Genomic DNA, 14,719 nt, shown 5'->3' on the forward strand with positions numbered 1-14,719 from the left:
GTGTATGTATCAGTTATCTAAACTTTCCAAAATTGTAAAAATAGTTCAAAGACAATGAAAGAGTAGACTCAGATAACGGGAAGGTGTACTGTACGTAGACAATGCAGTTTTCCAATGAAATACAATTTACTTCCTGAAACACTTTTTTTAAAAAGCCTTTTAATTTTGACAGTTATAGATTCTAAACTTTTCATTTTAGAATAAACTTATTAATAAGCTTATTATTTTTAAATAATTACAGATTCGCAGGAAGGTGCAAAAATAGTGCAGAGAGGTCCCAGGTACCCTTCATCCATTTCCTCCAAAGGGTGGAATCAGGCAATATGTGATCTTTTGAGATTTTTCACTTGCTCTAATGCCCTTGAGATCCATCCATGTTGTTGTATCAATATTTTGATCCTTTTCATTGCTGACTAGTACTCCACAAGGAATATCCCACAATTTGTTAAACCCTTCACCTGTTGTAGGATATTTTGGTTGCTTTCAGTTTGGGACTATTGCAGATAAAGCTGTTTTAAATAGTCCAGTACAGGTTTTAGTGTAGATGCAAGTTTTGTTTCTCTGAATCTTTCTACAGTATTTAGAAAGATTCCTTCTGCTTTGTGGACAATGGACTGTAGAGGATCAGACTGGAAGCAGGGAGGCATTTATTTTCTAAACAGTGACTGAGTAACCCTTTCAAAATGTAATCATGTATTTCCACTGCCCTCCATTGTCTTCCCCTCCATAGAGTAAAACCAGAGTGTGCCATTGCCTGCTAAAGTCCCCGTAGGAGCTACAACCATCCCTTGCCTCTCAGGCCTCATTCCTTCTGTCCCCTCCCTCCCTCACTCCACTCCAGCCTTAATGGTCTTTCAGTTCAGTTCAGTTCAGTTCAGTCGCTCAGTCGTGTCCAACTCTTCGCGACCCCATGAATCACAGCACGCCAGGCCTCCCTGTCCATCACCAACTCCTGGAGTTCACTCAAACTCATGTCCACAGTGTCGGTGATGCCATCCAGCCATCTCATTCTCTGTCGTCCCCTTCTCCTCCCGCCCCCAATCCTTCCCAGCATCAGAGTCTTTTCCAGTGAATCAACTCGTCTCATGAGGTGGCCAAAGTATTGCAGTTTCAGCTTTACCAGGTTCCAAATGTCCTGCGTCAAGATTCTTACCTTTAATGTTCCTTTTGCTTAAAAGGTTTCTTTCTCCAGATGTCTGCATAACTCCCTACCTTATCTCATTCCATTCTTTGCACTAGTATCTCTTTTTCAATGAGCCCTTCACTAGTCACCCTATTTACAACTGAAGCCCTGCCTCCCTTCCCCCATACTCCCTACCTCTTTTTCTATCCAGCACCCATCACCGTCTGTCATGCTATACAGATTATACTCTGTAACATCATGTATATTACACGGTCAGCCCTGCATATCCTTGCATTCCCCATCTGTGATTTCAACCAACCAAGGACTGAATTTCAAAATTTGATTTACTGATACCAAGGCAATGGCAAGCCACTCCAGTACTGTTGCCTAGAAAATCCCATGGATGGAGGAGCCTGGTAGGCTGCAGTCCGTGGGGTCGCTAAGGGTCGGACATGACTGAGCGACTTCACTTTCACTTTTCACTTTCACACATTGGAGAAGGAAATGGCAACCCACTCCAGTGTTCTTGCTTGGAGAATCCCAGGGACGGGGGAGCCTGGTGGGCTTCCATCTATGGGGTCACACAGAGTCGGACACGACTGAAGTGACTTAGCAGCAGCAGCAGCAGAGCTGACTGTACCACTGCCATTTTATGGAGGGCACTTGAGTAACCATTTTATGCAAGGGGCCTGGGAAGCCATTTTAATTAGGGTCTTGAACAGCCATTTTGTATATGGGACTTGTGCAGCCATTTTATGTAGAGATTTGAGTAGCCATTTTATGTAGGAACTTGTGCAGCTATTTCAATGCAGAGACTTGAGCAGCCATTTTATGTAACCTACTTGAGCATTGGAGGATCTTGGTATCTTCAGGGGATCCTGGAACCAATACTGAGGAATGACTCACTTATTTTTTGCTTCCAGTCAGTAGTATGCAGATTCCTTAAGGGTAGAAGTTCTGTTTCTGTTCTGTTCCTTGAGTCTGCAGCATTTAGACTAGCACCTAGCACACAGCTGAGGCTCAGGAAAGGCTTGTTGGATGAATGGGTGACTTTAGGAGGCTCTGGCAATAGTCCAAATGAAAACTTAAACTGCTTGGACCAGTGCAGTGCTAGCTTCAATGGAAGGAAATAGATAGATGCAGAATATATTCAAGAGGCAGTTGTTCCTTTTTATACAGCTTTGGAAAGTGAAAAGTTTATGCTTATGTCAAGCCCAAATTGTCTTCTTCTAACTATTGGCTGTTGGGGCTATTCAGAAGAAGTTTAGTACTCTCCCTAACTTCAATTTAGAATGAAATCTTACCTTTTTTCTTTCCTTCCTGTGATGGTTCCTGGGACCTTTTTGAAATGGATCCATCCTTTTATTTTTTTATTTTTTTTTACATACTATTCTATTTTAATGTGGCATATATAAAATAACTGTATAAATGCATATATGCACAATGTAGACAGAAGCATATATTGTTGTTCAGTCCTTAAGCCATGTCCAACTCTTTGCGACCCAAGGTACTGCAGCACCCCAGACTGCAGTACATATACATCAAAATTAAATTATATGGTTCTTTTTTCAGGCAATGGTTTCCACCTTTCCCTTCCTGTGAATGCTTGCTTCATATTCCTTCTATCCAAAGTCCTCCAGCTGACCCAAAAATATCCTCCAGAGTTTCACTGTTCAAACCAGAGTATCTACTCCAGAACCACACACTACATGTGGTCATGACTCTCAGGTCAGTTTCAACCTGTCACACTTCCCTTTCGATGAAAGTGACGAAGCACCCTCCCCCTCGGGCTGTGTCCCATCTTCTACTGCAGGTGGGGGGACACTTCAGGGTGGACACATCAAAGGCAGCAGCAGCTTCATCTGCTTTCCATCCGGAGACCTAGAGCTCCTTAGGGATCCTGCAGCAGGGAGGGGGCAGCCATGACCCCTGGACTGGGGTGGGGACAGCCGGATCCTGCTGTTGCATGGTTCTCTCTCACCCTCATGACCAGAATGTCACAAATGTGCTGTCACTGTGACGCTGTGCCTACGTCCACCACCTGCCTAAACTTCTAACCCTGACTGATCATCTCTAATCCCACGATTTCCTTAGAGCTTAGGAAATAGGGTTCTGACTCTTCCATTCTCTTGACTGGAGAATGCCTTCTACAGTTGTTTTCTTCTGAACAGTTTTCTCTTGACTGAAACAACGCCTTACTCTGAACTGAGTAGTCATCAAGCTGTTAACACTGTATTTCTATTCAGCTTTGGCAAAATTTTATTACCTATGATCGACAGATATATTCCTGATTTACTCTCTCCATATTTAAAAAGAATTTCAAAGTAACAAAATAGTTTTATACACTATACAACTCAGAGCAGCAATTCATTGCTCACAGCGTGGGCAGAACCCTCTGCCTCCAAACAGTTTTTGAGCTAGTTTTACTTTCAGCTCTTGAGTCTTGGTCCCAGGTTTGAAATCACAGTTTAGGGGCTGGAATTACTCAGCCACAGGGATTGAGCTTCTAGTTCGGAGGTGAGGAGAGGGCTTCTTGGAAGCAACCAATGATGCCTCTGCAGCAAGAACAGAAGGGCAGAGGGTAAGGGGGAAGAACCAGAGGGGCCTGGCGTGTGGGGGGAGGGTGAAGAGCCCTCTCATCATTTCCCTGTGTTCACCTGTGTGTCTCCACTCCGTAGAACAGGGGCTGTATGAGAGCAGCAGCAGCCAGCAGACCTGATGTAAAAAAGTTCTCATAGTTTCTCGTAGAATTTAAAGACAGGGCCCAGTGGAACCCTTGATTGGACCCAGGAGATCCCAGGATGCCAGGAACTACAAGCCCTTGATTATTGAGGTGGCCCAGCCAATGGTGCTGGAAGGCACACTCAGGTTGTTTAACAAGGACAATTCTCCACTAGAGTTGACAGACCCGTACAATCACACTGGCCTTGGGCATGAAGATTCCATAGTCCTCAGGCAGGAACCCCATGTCCCAAATCCAGTGTTCCAGAGACACAAAGCGGACGCCCCTCTTGAGGTTGGAGAACACGTGGTTGGTCTTAAAAGGGATACTGCTTCTACCTTGATGGACTGGACTAGGAGAGAAATGATGTAGCTGGGCCTGCTCAGCATCTAGAAGTCGGACAATTAGTTCATACAGACAGACCAAGGTTTTTTGGTCTGCCCACCAGGCAGAGACACAAATCTCAATCTTTCCACTATCCAGGAGTTCCGGCCACAGACCCTCCTTCTCCAGGTCCAACACTTGCTTCTTGTAACACCACCTGTAGAAAGGCTGGAAAGAGTTCTCGGGAACTAGCCTGCGGTCTTCCTCCCAGCTTTCCCCCTGTCTCCAGCTTCTACAGTTGAGTGTCCTCCAAGGCAGGAAGGCATCTATGCCACGGGGGTTCGGGTAGAGATTGCGTCCTAAGGGTCTGCGCTTGCAGAAGCGGCCCAAGAGGCAGGGCCTGGGGTCGTCGTCGTCGTCTGGGGGCAGGCAGGTGCAGAAGATGGGCCACAGCTTAGCGTGGCTGTAGGGTAAGATGCTCAGCCACACGGCCCGGGTGTCCACCAGGTAGCACCAGTACCAGCACACGTGGCGGCATTGCCCGAGCAGCACGCTTGTGGGCAGGTAGCTCAGCACTTCCAGGAGCATCTTGATGGGCAGTTGGTTTAAGCCGGGCGCCTCCTCGGGTTCAGGGTCGGCAGCGGGAATACAGGCACGCAGGCCCTGGGAGGCTGAGGCCCCCGTGGTCTCCTCGCCAGGCCCTGCGGCTGCCTGCATCTCAGCCAGAGCTCCTCACCAGTGGGCCTTCACCTTGCCTCCCCTCGGATCCATCCTTTTAAACTGTAGATTAGGATAGTCATCTTTGGTCTAATTACTACTTTTCTCACTAATAAGATTCTGTGTTCATTAGGACTCTTTCAGTAGCATGTGGCAGAAACCCAACACAAATGAATTATGCATAAAGATGCCTATGGCTGTCATAGCCCTGAAGACTAGAGGTAGGCCGTATGTAGAGCAGATATATATGCTCATATAATATTATTAGGAATCTATCTCTCTCCATTGCCTGCTGTCAGTTTTCTTTCTGTTGATTGATATTCTGGAAGGCTCGTCCTTTGTGGTGTTCATCTGGCCACCATCAGTTATCACCTGTGTGAAAAGAGAGCACCTTTTCCCTGTCAGCTCCAGGGAAATACCAGAATTAACTTTCATTGTTTTGTTGTGTCTTGATTAGTTTACTTGTTCCTTGATCCTTCCAATATTGTGATGTTGGGGCTGTTTCCCTTAAGGGGAAAAGAACTAGAGAACAAGGAATTGAAGGAATTTCCCCAAATTCAAAAAGTGAATTAATTGAACAGTTTAACTCAAGTGAAGATTCTTATGTTTAATCAAAGTAGCAAATATAACTTGCTGAGCTTACTAAATATAATCTTTTACTCTCTATTCCTCACTTCCCTCCAATTTCTGAACGAACATTCCTCCCAAAGGGCTGAAAGCACCCTGGACAGGTATGAGCTTGAGAAATATATGAAAATCAAGTTGGATATTAAAGCCTGGAGGGAAAAAGGAGGAGCAAGTTATTAAGGGAAAGTTGAGGAGATGCAGTAATAGTAAGTTGAACTGTGGGCGATTCAGTTTTTAAAAAGAATTTGCAGTCTTCACCAGCAAGGTCAGTTTCCATTTTGCCCTCTCTTAATTTCTTTAATTAATTAATTTTAAAATTGTTTGGCCATGTGGCATGTGGGATCTTAGTTCCTTGATCAGGGATCAAACCTGCATCCCTTGCATTGGAAGCACAGAGTCAGGGAAGTCCCTCTTAATTTTTTTATGAGTATTGTATCACAACAGGAAGTGATCAGTTCCTAATGTTAATCAGTATTTAAGCCAGAATTTTAGTACATAGCACCACCAGAGGACCAACTTCCATGCAGAAGCTTCTGAAATGAGCCAGTGAAATGCAATCTGAAGTATTTGACAGTTAAATATTGAGGTTTTGTGACATCACACACTGTATGCTCTACCGGAATTTTTACACATTAATGCATGCCATATGTCCCCAATCAAGAAAGTGATTTTTCTGTTGTCCTGGCTGCTTGGAGTATTTCATGGTTTGCTAACAGAGCTTCTTTGTTTTATTTATTTACTTTAAAAATTTTATTAAAGTATAGTTGATTTACACTGTTGTGTTAGTTTCCGACATAAAGCAAAGTGGTTCAGTTACACACACATATGTAAAAGTTTGCATTTTCTAATCGTAAACTGTTAATCTACTGCAGCCCACCCTTGAGAACTACAAGTGTGCACTCTATGTCTGTGAGTCTGTTTCCGTTTCTTAGGTAAGTTCATTTGCGTCATATTTTATGTTCCACACATAAGTGATACCATATAGTATTTGTCTTTCTCTTTCTGACTTAATATGATAATCTCTAGGTCCATCTATATTGTGACAAGTGACATTATTTCATTCTTTTTATGACTAATATTCCATTATACATTTGTATACCACATCTTTTTTATTCATCCATGTATTGATGGACAGTTTAAGTTGCCTCCGTGGCTTAGCTATTGTAAACAGTGTCATGAACAGAGGGGTGCATGTGTCATTTTGAATTAGAGTTTCATCTGGATGTATGCCCATGAGTGAGATTGCTGGATCTATGGTACTTCTCATTTTAGTTTTTTGAGGGAACTCCATGCTGTTTTCCATAGTGGCTGCACTAATTTACATTCCCAACAGTGTGGGAGGATTCCCTTTTCTCCACATCCTCTGCAGCATTTGTTATTTGTTGACTTTTTAATGATGGCCATTCTGACTGGTGTGAGGAGATACCTCATTGTAGTTTTGATTTGCATTTCACTTCGACTTTTCACTTTCATGCATTGGAGAGGGAAATGGCAACCACTCCAGTGTACTTGCCTGGAGAATCCCGGGGACAGGGGAGCCTGGTGGGCTGCCGTCTATGGGGTTGCACAGAGTCAGACACGACTGAAGCGACTTCGCAGCAGCAGCAATGCCGCAGAGTCGGACACGACTGAGCGACTGAACTGAACTGAATAATTAGTGATATTGAGTATTTTTTCATGTGTTTTTTTGCCATCTGTCTTCTTTGGAGAAATGTATATTTGGGTCTTCTGCCCATTTTTTGATTTGATTGTTTTTTTTTGTTATTGAATCATACGAGGTGTTTGTATATTTTGGAAATTAAGCTCTTAATGAGGCTTCTTTAAATACTCATTTTTGACAACCAAGAGAAATATGTTTTCCTGCAAAAATTATGATAATTTTCTAGCTGAATTCTGTAATGTCCAGGCAGCTGGGCTTTTTGTATCTGTTTTCTAGGCTACAAAACAGGAAAGTTTTATTTTTTCCCCCTGTGCTTTTGTCTTCAAAAAGCAACTGGTAATAAATGTCATGTGTTGCATGAATATTAATGATAACACTTTGGGCTTGTTTACAGGTTAGTCAGACTTCTAGGTTCCCCCCCGCCCCCCGGTAGCTTCAAAGATGACTGATTATAGAATCACAGACTTTGCTTTTCAATAAAAGATGATATTGGTTTTCTAGGGCTGTTGTAATAAAGTAGCACAAATTAAGTGGCTTTAATCACAGAAATTCTCACAGTTTTGGAGGCTGGAAATATGAAATGAAGGTGTCAGCCGGGTTGGTTTCCTTCTGAGGACAATGAGAAGAACCTGGCCCATACTCTCACCTGACTTCTGGTGGTTGGCTTGCTGGCTGTCTCTGGTGTTCCTAGGCTTGTAGAAGCATCACCCCAACTCTACCTTCATATTCCTGTGGCATTCTCCCTGTGTGCCTGTCTCTGTTCAAATTTCTGTTTCTATACTTTCTTACTTCAGCCCTAGCAAACTAACACACATACCATTTAGGCAGATTATATGATAATCTCTAGTAACAAAAATGAATTATGGCAGAAAGGTCAAATGTTTGATTTTTTTAAAAAGCAAGACTACCATAACTTGTATGATTTAAAATACATTGCTGGAAGACTTATCTCCACACAATAGATATGCACAATTGGGCATAAACAGTGGCTTCCCACAAGGCTGCAGCTCACAGGGCCAATTGTAAGTGAGGTTATGAGCAGGGACCTCTGACTATTCCCATCATGCCCCTTGAATTTAATGAATTCAAGCACATCCCTGAAAATGCTGAACGGGAGTTACACAGAGCTAATACCTCCATGCCTTCTCCAACCCCACCCCCAAAGGTGTGGTCAGAGAACAAGTTGAGTCACACATAAAACTTAATAAAAGCATGTATAAATATATATTTAGTCAGCCAGTCTTAATGTTGGCTGACTTAACTTTGCTGGGAGAATTTTCAAACATTCTGTTGTCTAGATCTTTCCTCAGACCAGTCAAAAGAGAATGTCTGGGGTGGGGCCTCGGCATTGGTGATATAAGACTCTCTTTGGATGATTTCAATATACAGCTGTCTTTAGACTCACCGACCGAAGCAACAGCAGTGTCACTAGAATATAGACATCATTGTATCAAGGCAGCCGTGTGGAAGCCTAGTATACACTGGGGTGCTTGAGCATTTTGCTGTTAATGAGCAAACAGCGTATCTCCCTGTCGCCCCAAAGATAAACTGAACGACTACAGTTAGAGAGCAGTCATATTGGCCTGGAGTCCGAGCTAAGCAGGGCTGAAACATAGGAAGAAATGGATTGAATGCAGAAGAGATTGAGACTAGTCAGACAACAGGTTTACTGGGTATGGAAGAAACTCAGTCCTTTGCAAGAGGAGAAAATACAGTCAGCTCAAGTAGGCATCTTCATGAGAGGTCAAGGCAGTGATTTAAACTTTGAGTCTTTAATATTATAACTCTTTTGGTTGCAAGAGACAGAAATCCAACTCAAACCAGATAAGCAAAAAGGGAAGTTTATTGACTTATTCAACTCAGAAGGGTTTCTAAGATATCTCATAGGAAAGGTGAAAGGACTGCAAGAATTAGTCTTTGAGATTAGAAAAAGGGACTCACTGACAGTAGAATTTTCTCTCTCTCTGTCTAACTCTCATCTCTCCATGTTGCATGAGAGATGGCCTCCGGTAGATACAAAGTGTGTCTTACTAGCTTAAAATCCACCACAGAAAGATGTCTGTCTCATGCCATCCTTGGTTCAGTCTCCATTGTTTTGGAGAGAGGGTTCTGTTATGGGCTAGGCCGGGGTACTGCACATGGGAAAGTGATTCCCTGAGGATGGGATGCAGGTAGACAGAAACAACTGCTTTCTACCCCATCTTGAGAGTGAATTAATAGCTCTTCTTTCAGTCTTTAATAAAAACCATTTTTATGGGATTTGAATGCTACCTAAATCAAGGAAAAAGCCTTCTTTGGAAATGTAAGAGGAAAATGAAATGACAACAGAAGACAAGCTTTAATATCAAGAGTGAGAATCAAATGGTTTTAGGCTTAACTGTCTCTTGTTTCTAGTTGGTGAAATTGAGGACTGTTCTGGACTTGTTTGTTCAAGGACAGGTGTACCTGTGCAAACAAGGACTTGACATACTCTTGACACACTCTGCTCTGTAAACCAGGTACAGCGTTTTCTGTAACATGCATGACAACAGCTGTTACTTAGGTTAGTTGCTTTCCCTTTAATGATACAGCCTAGTGGTTTTGTTTTGCTTTTCTCTCCCAGTGGAACTCCAGGCTTCCCAAGGTCCTCGGTGAATCTGGAAGATAAGAACAGACCCATGGATGTGACACCCACCTTGGGGAGTCTTGAACTTGGGGGCATGTGTTTTCATCCTGTTGAAACTATCCTAGATGTTTCTGATTTCCAAGAGCACAGATATGGTTTCAAGTGTATAGATCTGTTTTTCTATGATGTAAAGTTGAAAGAGATCTCATTTTATTTAGAAACTTGCAAGCCACTCCATATCCCAGGCGTCTCACTTTTGCTAGTAGAAGGAGAGCACGAGTAAAAGTCTGGGTGGTACAATGTACAATTACAAAGTTGTAGGCTGGGCTAACCATTCATTATGCATATATCTTAGTAGAAAACATAGAATAGAAATTAGGGGTATGAGCTCTGGAGCCAGTGCCTTGGGTTTTATGTTGGCTTTTCTGCTTACCAGCTATATATTCTTGCACCAGTTACTTAACCCTTAGTACCTTGCTTTGTCCATCTTTAAAAGGGGGATAATAATAGTGCCAGCTTGGCAGCATTGTCCTGAAGATGAAAGGAATGTGGCACATAAGCAGAGCCTGGCACACAGGTAACATTTAGTAAATATTAGTTCTTACCATTGTCTGTATCATTAGATACAATCAAGTGAAGTCTTTTGGGTATATCTTAATCCCAAAGGAACAGCTGCTCCAGAGAGGGAACTCTGAAGCTTATGCTTCTCTGCTGGCCTCTTCCCAAGCCCCATAAAGAGCACAGACTTTGGTACCAGCAGCCCTGGACCCAAATTTAGGCTCCACCACTCTTTGAAATATGGGCAAGTCTTGTAACTTCAGGCAGATTAGGCGTACCTGTGAATCCCATTGTCCTTGGTCATGTAGCCAGGATGGTGCTGCTACACTCATGGCTTTACTGGGCGGGCAGGTCAGTGAGACGGCACTTGGCAGCTGCCCCAGGGCTGAGGTCAGCAGTGGTGAGCAGCCAGCAGCTCAGATGCACTCCACACTCTCCTTCCCCTCTCCCCCAACACTGGTAATGTTTCAGTAAACGGAAGACACCTACAGTGCTCTTGTTTTTAACAGTCTCCCATTTTGTCTCTAGCTTGCTCTCAAGTTTTTGCTCTTCTGGATTTCAGAAAATAGTTCAGTTGCCAAAATTGGTTGAATGAGCTACTTTTAAAATTAGTCAAGTGATACGAAGTATTGCTTTGCGGAGCGGTTCTAGCAATTTCCCTTCACAGAACCATCCTCTAGGAGGATATTTTGACAAAAGGGGAGGATTTACAAAATTCACTTTATGAGAAACATCCACACCCAGGGAAATTCATGTCGTAGAAATCTCTTCCCTTCCCTAACTACGATAAATCAAGATATGGATCATCATCCAAAGATAGACATTTTAAATTTATTATTATTTTTCACTTCAGCATGAGGTGCTTCTTGGGCTACTGGTTTAGTCCTATCTGGATGGCCTCAGGTTCTAACCTCAGCTATTTAATTTCAGCTCAGTTCAGTAGCTCATGTTTATGGATAAATGAGCAAAACAGTGAAGATCAAAAGCAAAAAATAAAATTACTATGGAATTCAATATTTCAGAAGCTGGAGCCCAGTAAATGTTAGTGAAGTGTGGCGTTCAGAACGAAAGGCCCACACTTATGATAATACGCCTAACAAGGAAATGAGATTGACACAGCAATTCTCTGTTTTTGTTGTCCCCTGAGGTTAGAGATTATGCAGTGCGTGTTTCTGTTTTTAGCTTCTTTGGTAATTCCTGTGGTGAGAGACTACACTCTGCATATTTGTCAAGGTTGCACTCCTGCGAGGTGCTGGGTCTTTGAGGTAGCACAGGAAACACGGTTTTCCTCTGAGCCTTGAACTCCATTCCTCCCCACTCCAGTCACCCCGTGATCCAGGGCCCCCCTCCTGTGACTGATTTCTTTATTTATGCTCAGTTGCCAGGGAATTCCACAAAGGAAGCATAAGTCTGTCTTACCCACAATGGTTGCTGTGAGAAATGTTGAAATGGGTGTCCAAATGACAAAATGTTAATGTTCTTTATTTGATATCTCATTGTAATTGTGGGGCCTTTTAACACCAGTTGAAGGTAGCCTAAGAATAGGAAACTATGGAACATCAGTGTGGATTTGAATGAAAAATAAACTAGTTTGGCTTCTTTTGTGACAAAAATGTGGGTTTGAGACCGGTGCCTCTTTGATAATAGTTATTCTGGCCAAATCCTTGGCTTGCAGTGTTATCAGTAAACTCAGACCAGTTGAAAGAGCTTAGGGCTGTGTCAATTGACGTAGCTGGGAAGGATATGGGGTAGCAGATTTACTACAGCAGTCAAAGTTTTAGTCACTAGCATCAAGGGGTTGGTGCTGGCAGGACTCTTCCCTCCCCATCCACACCTTATTCCTGCTTTCCTATTGTTTAAAAAATATTTGTTTGTCTGTATTGAATTTTAGTTGCAACAGGTAGAATCTTTAGTTGTGGCATGCAAACTCTTAGTTGTGGCATGTGGAATCTAGTTCTCTGACCAGGGTTTAAACATGGGCCCCCTGCACTGAGAATATGGGGTCCCAGCCACTGGACCACCAGGGAAGTCCCCCTGCTTGTCTTGCTTCTGTGTAAGTCATCCTTACACTCTCCTGTTGAAGATCTACCCTGTCCACATGGCAGAGCACACAGCCACCCTCAGCCTCAGCTTCAGTTCAGTTCAGTTCAGTCGCTCCGTCGTGTCCGACTCTTAGTGACCCCATGAACCACAGCACACCAGGCCTCCCTGTCCATCACCAACTCCCAGAGTGCACTCAAACTCATGTCCATCGAGTCGGTGATGCCATCCAGCCACCTCATTCTCTGTCTTCCCCGTATCCTCCTACCCCCAATCGCTCCCAGCATCAGAGTCTTTTCCAGTGAGTCAACTCGTCGCAAGAGGTGGCCAAAGTATTGGAGCTTCAGCTTTAGCATAAGTCCTTCCAATGAACACCCAGGATTGATCTCCTCTAGAATGGACTGGTTGGATCTCCTTGCAGTCCAAGGGACTCTCAAGAGTCTTCTCCAGCACCACAGTTCAAAAGCATCAATTCTTCGGTGATCAGCCTTCCTCACAGTCCAACTCTCACATCCATACATGACCACGGGAAAAACCATAGCCTTGACTAAACGGACCTTGGTTGGCAAGGTAATGTCCCTGCTCTTTAATATGCTATCTAGGCTGGTCATAACTTTCCTTCCAAGGAGCAAGCGTCTTTTAATTTCATGGCTGCAATCAGCATCTGCAGTGATTTTGGAGCCCAAAAAAATAAAGTCTGACACGGTTTCCACTGTTTACCCATCTGTTTCCCATGAAGTGATGGGACCAGATGCCATGATCTTCATTTTCTGAATGTTGAGCTTCAAACCAACCTTTTCACTCTCCTCTTTCACTTTCATCAAGAGGCTTTTGAGTTCCTCTTCACTTTCTGCCATAAGGGTGGTGTCATCTGCATATCTGAGGTTATTGATATTTCTCCCGGCAATCTTGATTCCAGCTTGTGCTTCTTCCAGCCCAGTGTTCCTCATGATGTACTCTGCATATAAATTAAATAAGCAGGGTGACAATATACAATCTTGACGTACTCCCTTTCCTATTTGGAACCAGTCTGTTGTTCCATGTCCAGTTCTGACTGTTGCTTCCTGACCTGCATACAGGTTTCTCAAGAGGCAGGTCAGGTGGTCTGGTATTCCCATCTCTTTCAGAATGTTCCACAGTTTATTGTGATCCACACAGTCAAAGGCCTTGGTTGGCATAGTCAATGAAGCAGAAATAGATGTTTTTCTGGAACTCTCTTGCTTTCTCCATGATCCAGCAGATGTTGGCAATTTGATCTCTGGTGCCTCTGCCTTTTCTAAAACCTGCTTGAACATCTGGAAGTTCACAATTCACATATTGCTGAAGCCTAGCTTGGAGAATTTTGAGCATGACTTTACTAGTGTGTGAAATGAGTGCAATTGTGCGGTAGTTTGAGCATTCTTTGGCATTGCCTTTCTTTGGGATTGGAATGAAGACTGACCTTTTCCAGTCCTGTGGCCACTGCTGAGTTTTCCAAATTTGCTGGCGTATTGAGTGCAGCACTTTCACAGCATCATCTTTCAGGATTTGAAAGAGCTCAACTGGAATTCCATCACCTCCACTAGCTTTGTTCGTCGTGATGCTCTCTAAGGCCCACTTGACTTCACATTCCAAGATGTCTGGTTCCAGGTGAGTGATCACACCATCGTGATTATCTTCGTCGTGAAGATCTTTTTTGTACAGTTCTTCTGTGTATTCTTGCCACCTCTTCTTAATATCTTCTGCTTCTGTTAGGTCCATACCATTCCAAGGCAAACCATTCAATATTACAGTAATCCAGGCCTATGCCCCAACCAGTAATGCTGAAGAAGCCGAAGTTGAATAGTTCTATGAAGACCTACAAGACCTTTTAGAACTAACACCCAAAAAAGATGTCCTTTTCATTATAGGGGACTGGAATGCAAAAGTAGGAAGTCAAGAAACACCTGGAGTAACAGGCAAATTTGGCCTTGGAGCACGAAATGAAGCAGGGCAAAGGCTAATAGAGTTTTGCCAAGAGAACGCACTGGTCATAGCAAACACCCTCTTCCAACAACACAAGAGAAGACTCTACACATGGACATCACCAGATGGTCAACACCGAAATCAGATTGATTATATTCTTTGCAGCCAAAGATGGAGAAGCTGTATACAGTTAGCAAAAACAAGACCAGGAGCTGACTGGCTCAGATCATGAACTCCTTATTGCCAAATTCAGACTGAAATTGAAGAAAGTAGGGAAAACCACTAGACCATTCAGATATGACCTAAATCAAATCCCTTATGATTACACAGTGGAAGTAAGAAATAGATTTAAGGGTCTAGATCTGATAGATAGAGTGCCTGATGAACTCTGGACGGAGG

At 43.2% G+C, this 14,719-nt stretch overlaps 1 pseudogene; it reads right to left on the minus strand.

Moving 5' to 3' along the window:
- Window positions 1-4,016: 4,016 nt before the first annotated feature.
- On the minus strand, window positions 4,017-4,886 carry LOC129561679 (F-box only protein 27 pseudogene; annotated as a pseudogene).
- Window positions 4,887-14,719: the final 9,833 nt, after the last annotated feature.

Source organism: Moschus berezovskii, chromosome 5 (assembly GCF_049115385.1).
Source record: "Moschus berezovskii isolate FMDL1 chromosome 5, NW_MosBer_1.0, whole genome shotgun sequence".
Taxonomy (NCBI): Eukaryota; Metazoa; Chordata; class Mammalia; order Artiodactyla; family Moschidae; genus Moschus; species Moschus berezovskii.